We start from the raw sequence: 10361 nt of genomic DNA, 5'->3' as shown, positions 1-10361 counted from the left end.
TTTTCGTTTTGTCTTTTTTTGTCTTTTTACAGATTGCTGTATCCGTTGGCTCAGGTTTGAACAATTTCCAAACTGTATTTAGTGCTTATAATATACTTAGGTACCTGGTTTAAAGGAGGAAACCAGCTTGAATTAACATATTACAACATATTATTAGCTCACCTGGCCCGAAGGGCCAAGTGAGCTTTTCCCATCACTTGGCGTCTGGCGTCCGTCGTCGTTAACTTTAACAAAAATCTTCTCCTCTGAAACTACTGGGCCAAATTAATCCAAACTTGGCCACAATCATCATTGGGGTATCTAGTTTAAACTAGAGGCTCTTTACTAGAGGCTCTAAAGAGCCTGTGTCGCTCACCTTGGTCTATGTGAATACTAACCAAAGGACACAGATGGATTCAAGACAAAATTGTGGTTTGGTGATGGTGATGTGTTTGTAGATATTACTTTACTGAACATTCTTGCTGCTTACAATTATCTCTATCTATAATGAACTTGAACCAGTAGTTACAGTGGAAAATGTTAGTAAAATTTTACAAATTTTGTGAAAATTGTTAAAAAAAAATGACTATATAAAGGGCAATAACTCCTAAATTGGTCAACTGACCATTTTGGTCATGTTGACTTTTTTGTAAATCTTACTTTGCTGAACATTATTGCTGTTTACAGTTTATCTCTTTCTATAATAATATTCAAGATAATAACCAAAAACAGTAAAATTTCCTTAAAATTACCAATTCAGGGGCAGCAACCCAACAACAGGTTGTCCGATTCATCTGAAAATTTCAGGGCAGATAGAATTTGACCGGATGAACAATTTTATTCCATGTCAGATTTGCTCTAAATGCTTTGGTTTTTGAGTTATAAGCGAAAAACTGCATTTTACCCCCATGTTCTATTTTTAGCCATGGCGGCCATTTTGGTTGGTTGACCGGGTCACCGGACACATTTTTAAAACTAGATACCCCAATGATGATTGTGGCCATGTTTGGTTTAATTTGGCCCAGTAGTTTCAGAGGAGAAGATTTTTCTAAAAGATGACTAAGATTTACGAAAAATGGTTAAAAATTGACTATAAAGGGCAATAACTCCTAAAGTGGTCAACTGACCATTTTGATCTTGTTGACTTATTTGTAGATCTTACTTTGCTGAACATTATTGCTGTTTACAGTTTATCTCTATCTATAATAATATTCAAGATAATAACCTAAAACAGCAAAATTTCCTTAAAATTACCATTTCAGGGGCCACCATGGCTAAAAATAGAACATAGGGGTAAAATGCAGTTTTTAGCTTATAACTCAAAAACCAAAGCATTTAGAGCAAATCTGACCTGGGGTAAAATTGTTTATCAGGTCAAGATCTTTCTGCCCTCAAATTTTCAGATGAATCCGACAACCCGTTGTTGGGTTGCTGCCCCTGAATTGGTAATTTTAGGGAATTTTTGCTGTTTTTGGTTATTATCTTGAATATTATTATAGATAGAGATAAACTGTAAACAGCTATAATGTTTAGCAAAGTTAGATTTACAAATAAGTCAACATGACCAAACTGGTCAGTTGACACCTTTCGGAGTTATTGACCTTTATAGTCAATTTTTAACCATTTTTCGTAAATCTTAGAAATCTTTTACAAAAATCTTCTCCTCTGAAACTACTGGGCCAAATTAATCCAAACTTGGCCACAATCATCATTGGGGTATCTAGTTTAAAAAATGTGTGGCGTGACCCAGCCAGCCAACCAAGATGGCTGCCATGGCTAAAAATAGAACATAGGGGTAAAATGCAGTTTTTGGCTTATAACTCAAAAACCAAAGCATTTAGAGCAAATCTGACATGGGGTTAAAAGAGTTTATCAGGTCAAGATCTATCTGTCCTGAAATTTTCATATGAATCGGAGAACCTGTTGTTGGGTTGCTGCCCCTGAATTGGTATTTTTAAGGAAATTTTGCTGTTTTTGGTTATTATCTTGAATATTATTATAGATAGAGATAAACTGTAAACAGCAATAATGTTCAGCAAAGTAAGATTTACAAATACGTCAATGCAAAGGAAATGGTCAGCTGACCCCTTTCGGAGTTATTCCCCCTTATAGTCAAATTTTAACCATTTTTTCGTAAATCTTAGTAATCTTTTACAAAAATCTTCTCCTCTGAAACTACTGGGCCAAATTAACATTGGGTTATCTAGTTTAAAAAACGTGTGGCGTAACCGGCCAACCAACCAAGATGGCCGCCATGGCTAAAAATAGAACATAGGGGTAAAATGCAGTTTTTGGCTTATAACTCAAAAACCAAAGCACTTAGAGCAAATCTGACATGGGGTAAAATTGTTTATCAGGTCAAGATTTTTCTGCCCTCAAATGTTCAGATGAATCCGACAACCCGTTGTTTGGTTGCTGCCCCTGAATTGGTAATTTTAGGAAATTTTTGCTGTTTTTGGTTATTATCTTGAATATTATTATAGATAGAGATAAACTGTAAACAGCAAAAATGTTCAGCAAAGTTAGATTTACAAATAAGTCAACATGACCAAAATAGTCAATTGACCCCTTAAGGAGTTATTGCCCTTTATAGTTTATTTTTAGCATTTTTCATAAATTTTTGTAAATGTTTAGAAAATATTTTCCACTGTAATTACTGGGCCAAGTTCATTATAGATAAAGATAATTGTAGCAACAAGAATGTTCAGTAAAGTAAGATCTACAAACACATCACCATCACCAAAGCACAATTATGACATGAATTTATCTGTGTCCATTGTTTAATATGCACATAGACCAAGGTGAGCGACACAGGCTCTTGAGAGCCTCTAGTTTATAATGCAACTGTAATTTTCTTATGCAGCTCTTACAATTGTAGGTAGCATTATGTTTTCTGGTCAGTTAATCTGTTCATTTGTCTATGCCTTATCAGGTAAAAGTTTTTATTTGTAAGGACATGAAGTTGTGGTCACATTAACTTGAAATTTGATACTGGAACACACATTTACTAGTCTATAATCTTCACTTATGAAATTATACCATATTGAGGTTTCAACTTCAATTTCCTGGCTCGCTGAACATAGAATAGTTAAGTTTGTAACCAGGACATTCTAATGTTAAAAGTTTCTGGTTAAGGTGGTTAACCATTAATTTGTGGTCACTTCAAATTTATTACACATATTTATAAGTATGTGTTTATGGAAAATTACATGTTGACTGTACATGATTGTGTGAAACCAATACATTCTCGGGTGAAAGCTTTTGGATAAAACAGTTTTTCATACAGCTGTGGTCCTATTTAAGTTAACATGTTCATTATGATGATAATATTTGAATTTTGGCAAATTGCTGTTTAAACCCCAATTTCACATTTCAGAGCACTTGGATCTATGATAGTTCCAGCAGGGCATGGTGTCCTATGTACACATTCTTGTGAAACTGGTATAGAATGAATTTTGTTACCTAAAAAATGTGTTTTCATGTAAATTAAGTATAAATTCACAAAAAGGGTTCTTCAAACTACAATATAAAAAAGATGTGGTATGATTGACAATGAGACAACTATCCACAAAAGACCAAAATGACACAGACATTAACAACTATAGGTCACCGTACTTGTAAGTCGGCTATGTATATGTGGTTTTAACTTCCAAGCTTTATTTTGATTTGCCTTACCCTCTAATACGTCGGCAGACCTATAGTATTTTCTTTTTGTCCGAGGAATACTTGTGCATTATGTTCTTGAGTTCTAGTCCTGAGTATGCATTATTGACCACTACATTAACCAATCATCATCAATACATAACAATCAGAAACAACAGATATCAACTACTTCAGAATCATTCTTTTTAAGCATCAAAATAAATGAGAAATGCATACACATGGATTTCTATTATTTGACCCATGTCACAAAAGCAGAAAGAAGATCTAGTAAAAGTTCTACTCCTTGAAGTTATCAAAGGTACCATGATTATAATTTAATGTGCAGTGCATTTCTAGATCTGTCATATATAATAATAGTAATGTATTAAAAGAAAACAGTCAAAAAAGCTTAATATTAGATTAACCACTTGGTATTTTTTAACATGCATGTTATCCGTATTTTTCATATTCAAATACGCTGTTACTTGTGTTCAAACAGTTTTATCACGGTAAAATAAAATAAGCAGCAGTGAAACATTATTAGAAGATCAAAGGCTAGCATCTTCTAGATATAGTATATACATGCTAAGTTAAGCAAAAAGTTAAAAAAAAAAATAAATTTTAGGTCAGAAGTAGTTCAAAAGTGTGTGTTAGAAACTCTGGTTTTGAGTGACATGCAGCCATAAATGGTAATATTGGTAAATACAGACTAAGAATTATCATTTGTCCAACATGAATTCTTTCCGAAATATATTAGGTTACAGGGGCGGATGCAGGAATTTTCGAAAGGGGGGGGTGCTAACCCAGGGCACCCAGGGCAAAGGGGGGTGCAAAACATATGTCCCGATACAAATGCATTGATCGGCAAAAATAAAGGGGGGGTGCGCACCCCCGGAACCCCCCCCCCCCCCCCCTGGATCCGCCACTGGGTTACAAGAATGTCAAGATATACATGAAAATCGAAACAATATAATCAGGTAATGCCTCGTCTTTGAGTATTATGTGATTTGTTAAATGAGGAAATGGAAATGGAAATATGGTTTAACCACAATATTTATAATTTGAAAAACTTTTATAGGACTATAATACAATAATTAATTACCATTTTTCAAATCATGTTTGGGGATGCAGTTTGATGGAAGTTTTCTACTTGGTAAATTCACACTGAAAGTGGATCAGTCAACTCAAAAATTTGAAAGCATTGAACAAAAACAATTATTGAAAGAAAAACTTGATGAAACGTAGATTATCAGTTACTGTATAAAATGGGATGTTTTTTCCTCCCATTTTTCTAGGCTCTTTTTTCTTAATTCCGAAATACTTTTTTTATTGAAAGTAACACAAGTGAATCAATCTGTTCCAAAAATGGCCACTGAAGGTAATATTAGAATTGGAGTTATCTTTCTTTGTTCATACGTAACACTAATTTCATATAGTCTTGTCATTGCTAATACAATGTTTAACTTTTAGTTTAAATGCAATAGTTATCCTTCAGTGCTCTCAAGCACACTGAGTTTAGTTGGTACTTGCATTCTTTGTAGCTATTTGAAAGTTTCCAAAGCTATATATGGAAATCTCGATGGAAATCTGACGAGTAGAAGTGTTCCATGGTGCCATATAAACTACATTTATTATTTGGATGTGAGGAATCTCAATCTGATTAAACTAGGGATCCTGTGTCCATGCATTGGTTGTAAGCAGCACTTGGACACATATTTGTATTTTATTCAGATTTTAAATGATCGGAAACTACCAGCTGAGGTTTTGTCATGTAACATGTAAACATAAATCTTTTTAAACAATTGTTTAGAAGAATTAGACCCATTTAGGTCTTTCCCACAATGACTTTTTTAAAAGAAAAAAAACTTTGATTTGTCTCTTAAAAAAACTTTTTATAGGAATTTTGATGTGGAATGTGTTTTAAAAATCCTAATTCATTACTGATCGGTAGATATTCATAGCTTCTGTAAAGCCAGCCACCCAGGTCCCTAATGACCTGTTTATCTCTGAAACTCCATGGCTTATCTGCACCAAACATGACAAATGAATAATGTATGGAAGGCTCCTAATTAAAATTACGCATTTAGTTTGCAATACACATCAAATATAATCCTAAAAGGAGAGTGGTCCTGAGGAGTGACCATTGCTGTCATTCTAGAAAAATGATGCAGACGCTTTAGTTTCGATGAAAAGGAATTCAAGAGTTGTCCCTCTTTACACGATGTAGTTTACAGTTGACCCTGAAATGACAATTTATTAAAAACACTTTTTTATTGTGCTTAAAAGTTTAAAATATTTTATAAATGATTAGAGTTTAAACAGATTAAACGGTTTGCACTTTGTTCCAGAGACATAATACAAATATATTATAGGGGATGGGATTTTATTGTTGGTCTAACAATGTAAGATGCTCCCGGACGAAAGCCCATTTAGTGGTAATAATTTGTATTTCCATACTAATATAGAATTTCCAATTTTACTATAAAAATAATTGCAACAAAGACTGAACTTGCTTTTCTACTTAGGTGCACGAGAACCCTTCCCGAAACCTCAATTTGCCAAAGGCAAACTATTTTGCATAACTTAACAGATGCGCGTCGTGTTCCCCAGAGGGAACGTAATGTGACATACCGAATTATAATATTTAACGGGTTTGTAATAACATGAGCAACTCAACGGGTGCCACATGTGGAGCAGGATGTGCTTACCCTTCCGAAGCACCTGAGATCACCCCCAGTTTTTGGTGGGGTTCGTATTGCTTTATAGTCTTTAGTATGCTATGTTGTGATTTGTGTGCTATTATTTTTGTTTGTCTTTTTATTTTTTAACCATGGAGTTGTCAGTTTGTTTTCGATCTATGAGTTTGTCCCTCTGGTATCTTTCGCCCCTCTTTTAATGGCTATTTTCTATGTTCTAAGGGTTTATAATTTCTCTGGTACCAGGGATTTTGGTTTATGGGAATACAGATACATACAGCAGTTTAGTTAAATGCCCATAGTCTTCTGTTAACAGGTCACGGGTGACTAAAAATCACAGTCACTGATCTCCCACAGTTTATTTTGGTGTGGAAACAAATCATTGGTGGATTAAAGTTTTAGCTCATTAGTACCCCAAAATGTGGTATTCGTTATTGAAAACATAATTGTAGCATGGAAGGCAATGTTCAGATTATTTGTCCGGCTGCATTCCGTGTGGCACCTCGGGTTTCAAGATGGGCCAAGATTATCCGACTGATTTACACGAGAACCCTCCCTTATCCCCAATTTACCATAAGCGTTGTGCGGGAACTAACAAATGTGCGACCCGTTCTCCACAAGGAACGTAAATGATTGACCCGTATGTGGGGTTGCACACGCCTACCCCCAAAATATCCCATCGATAAAAGAAGATTCATCTTGAGCTGTGCATGAAGATTTATCCCAACTGTCGATATACGGTCTGTATGTATCACACTTTCATCGAGACAAACAATTTTGAAGTTAAATGTATTAAATGCGTTCGACTCTGGACCATGACACTGAGTTTATCCCTAAATACAGCTCTATGCATAGTTCCAAAAGGACCATGACTTGGCAGTCTACCGGCCCTAAATACAGCTATATGCATACATGTATTTGAATAACAACTTTGTATATTAAAAACTTTGGTCATAAATATGGTAAAAAGTCGTTTATAGAAAACCCTTTCAGTTACCGAGCTATGTTAAAATATATAATGCTAACGGCTATACCTGATATATCTATGTTACCTCATTAAGTGAAGCTTATCATACCTGCCAAAGCAAATTAGATCATTTGACTAAAACTTAGTTTACACCAAGTATTACCATATCCCCAACGATGTTTAATGTAGATTTTAAAGGTTTACTTAAAGGCAATCATTTGTCTTATAAGCATCAAAATTTTTATATACAATGTTTTTCAATTTTTATTTTCGGCTTAAATGGCCTTTAGAGTATCAATTGGTATTTTTTATAGTGCTGTCACTGTGAAACCCGACGCTTTACTGTCAATTTCTTCTATAAACAATTAGTTGATTAAATTCAGCATAGTTGTCATGTAGATTTATCTAAGTTAATGTAAAATGAGGGCTGAAAGTCAAACCATTTCGTGTCGGATTGCCAATAATGACCCGCTAGTTATCCAATCATGTTTATCTCTGGGATTTTAGTCAAATATGTTCTTATTGATTCAAATCACTTAATCAAAATTGAAATCCGATTTTATATATTGACTGATATTGCACCTGGTTTTCACATGGGAACGTATTATATTATTTGGTAGAATTACTGAGAACTTCTAAGTAATGTCAAGGTTTTCCCGGTTATATATTTGGTATTTTTATCCCCTCTTTTCCTTTCAAAGCTCTTTTTGGTCATGAAGAACGGGCGATATACCCCTCACACCCTGGCAAATTCGAACCCCCCCCCCCCCCCCCCCTCATTGCGGTACTAACTTACTCTAGTAACGCCATATTTGTCTGGACAGTTTTCACACTAGATTTTATTGTGTTGGCTTCAATATGCAACAGTTTAATTCGTGATGGTTGTTACGTCCGTCATCCCTTTTTGGGGAACAAACCAGTCCCAAAAACTAGCCGTCAAACGTCAAAGCATTCACTGACTAGTTATATTAGTCTTTAAGTTATTTTGACATACGCGTTTAATTAAATTTTCTTGTTTTATAAAAATTTAAATCTAAAATATGCACAAAAATATAAGGATGTCCAATTTAATATTAATAATAACTATGCATTGATTTCCAGCAATTTGAATGTAAACATGCCACATTTTCCTTTATTATTGTCAAGGAAAAAGAGAATTTTATGTTAATTCCTCTATATATACTTTTATGGAAGAGTCTTAATATTTTCCCCGTATTTTTTGGGGTCTCGGGAAAACGTAAACCTTTACAATGTATGTTTTTTTTTTTTTTATATATTTAAGCGCTTCTACAGTTTATGTAATCATGTAAGTTTCTTTTTCCTCATTTACACACACTTTAATGGCATATTCTTTGTTTACGTTACAAAGGTTTGTGCGAATTGTAACTATTTCAAAAACCTGTCATTTTCAGCTTATAATGAAATGGAGAAGTAGGGGTTCTAGCGATCTTTTGTTCCAAATCTCTTGGTAATCTCATTTCATTTGACAATGACCACCGCACGCGACACAATGACGTAATGTTGACTCAGGGGTGGACAGTTAGTCCAGATACAATCTGTTATTTATTGTGAAGCCTAATGGACACTTATAAATACAAATCATTTAAATATTTAATATCTTACGGGACACCTGCTCTTGTAATTATTATGTGATCATAATTGCACTGTCCACTACAAACGAGTCTCAATTTCCTCTTTTGTCATAACAGCCGGATTGTCAGTAGATATGGGATACAATAAATTTACCATTTTAAGATATATTAATGTGGGTCACAACATGATAATGATAGATATGTAAAAAAGACTTATCTGTAGTTAAACCTCTATTCCTTTTTTCTTAAACTCTATACGCAAACGTACATTTGTAATACATATACTTTGAAAAAAATTGGTTCGTTTTGAAAATAAAAATCTAAACTGTATTTGTTCATTCGTGAACTTTTGTGATGGCGACATTTATTTTGAATACAATGTTGGGCTCTTTTTTTCTATCTTTCTTTGATATTGTCTTTGTTAAATGATAAATTATTAAAAAAAAATAAGATAAAATGAAAAATGAAAAGACATATTATTTATGCTAGAAATTTTATTTAGGTGGAACAAGGATTTGTATACAAATCCTTGGGTGGAAACTCTTTTATAATTTTTAATTGAAAACACAACATGCGGGGATAAAAAATCCTTCAAAGTATCATGATATTATTGTGTGTTATGTATAACAATACAAAGTTATTTTCGACTGAACCACTCTCGTTATATATAATTATTCTTCCTACAACTATATTCTGCGTCATTACCGACCTATAATTGAACAAAAGCAGTCTCTTGGTGCCTGCAACACGTGTCCTTTGCTACGTCGGACATGCATGGAATCACAATTCAGTCTTGTAATAACTCCACACACGCTAAGCTTACGGTGCTTTATAATAATAAGATATTTATATTCAAAAAATGAGGGTATTTGTATATTCATCTCTTTTAGCTCTGATGTGGTCAAGTCCAATGGTGGTTGTCAAATGGTCGAAATAGCCACTGCAGTGCAATTATTGTCTTTATGCTAATTGTGCTGAGTTCCCAGCAAGTCGCTTTCGTTCTTTGAATAAATTAGCATTTCTGTTTCTGATATTTTCTATGGTCGTGTGGCCAGGTGAAAAAAAAACGACATTTCTGTGTTTTAAGTCCACTGTCTTTTTTAATTAGACCACAGTCAGTGCCGAAGAAAACCGTGTAAGGAAATACACCTATCCTGCTCGAGTTGACAGAAATCCATTTACTGTATGACTTCTTTTTCTATTATATTACTTTGTGTTACAATCTCTCGCCATTGGAACAGCAACATTTGTAAAATCTGCAAGATTAAATATTTTACATTTATTTAATAACTTTGTCTTAACTTTATATCATGCATGCTCCATTGCCTATAAAATTATTACCTTTTTATTACTTCTTACTGTATTGCCCGAACACAGACGATAATTTTTTATATTAAAACCCATAATTTTCATCACAGATGATAATTATTTTACCTTAATTACTGAATATAAAAGCAGACGACAAGCTGTTTCATTACTTTTCGT

This window comes from Mytilus edulis, chromosome 7, assembly GCF_963676685.1.
Source record: "Mytilus edulis chromosome 7, xbMytEdul2.2, whole genome shotgun sequence".
Classification (NCBI taxonomy): domain Eukaryota; kingdom Metazoa; phylum Mollusca; class Bivalvia; order Mytilida; family Mytilidae; genus Mytilus; species Mytilus edulis.
Note: the sequence above shows the minus strand (reverse complement) of the source record.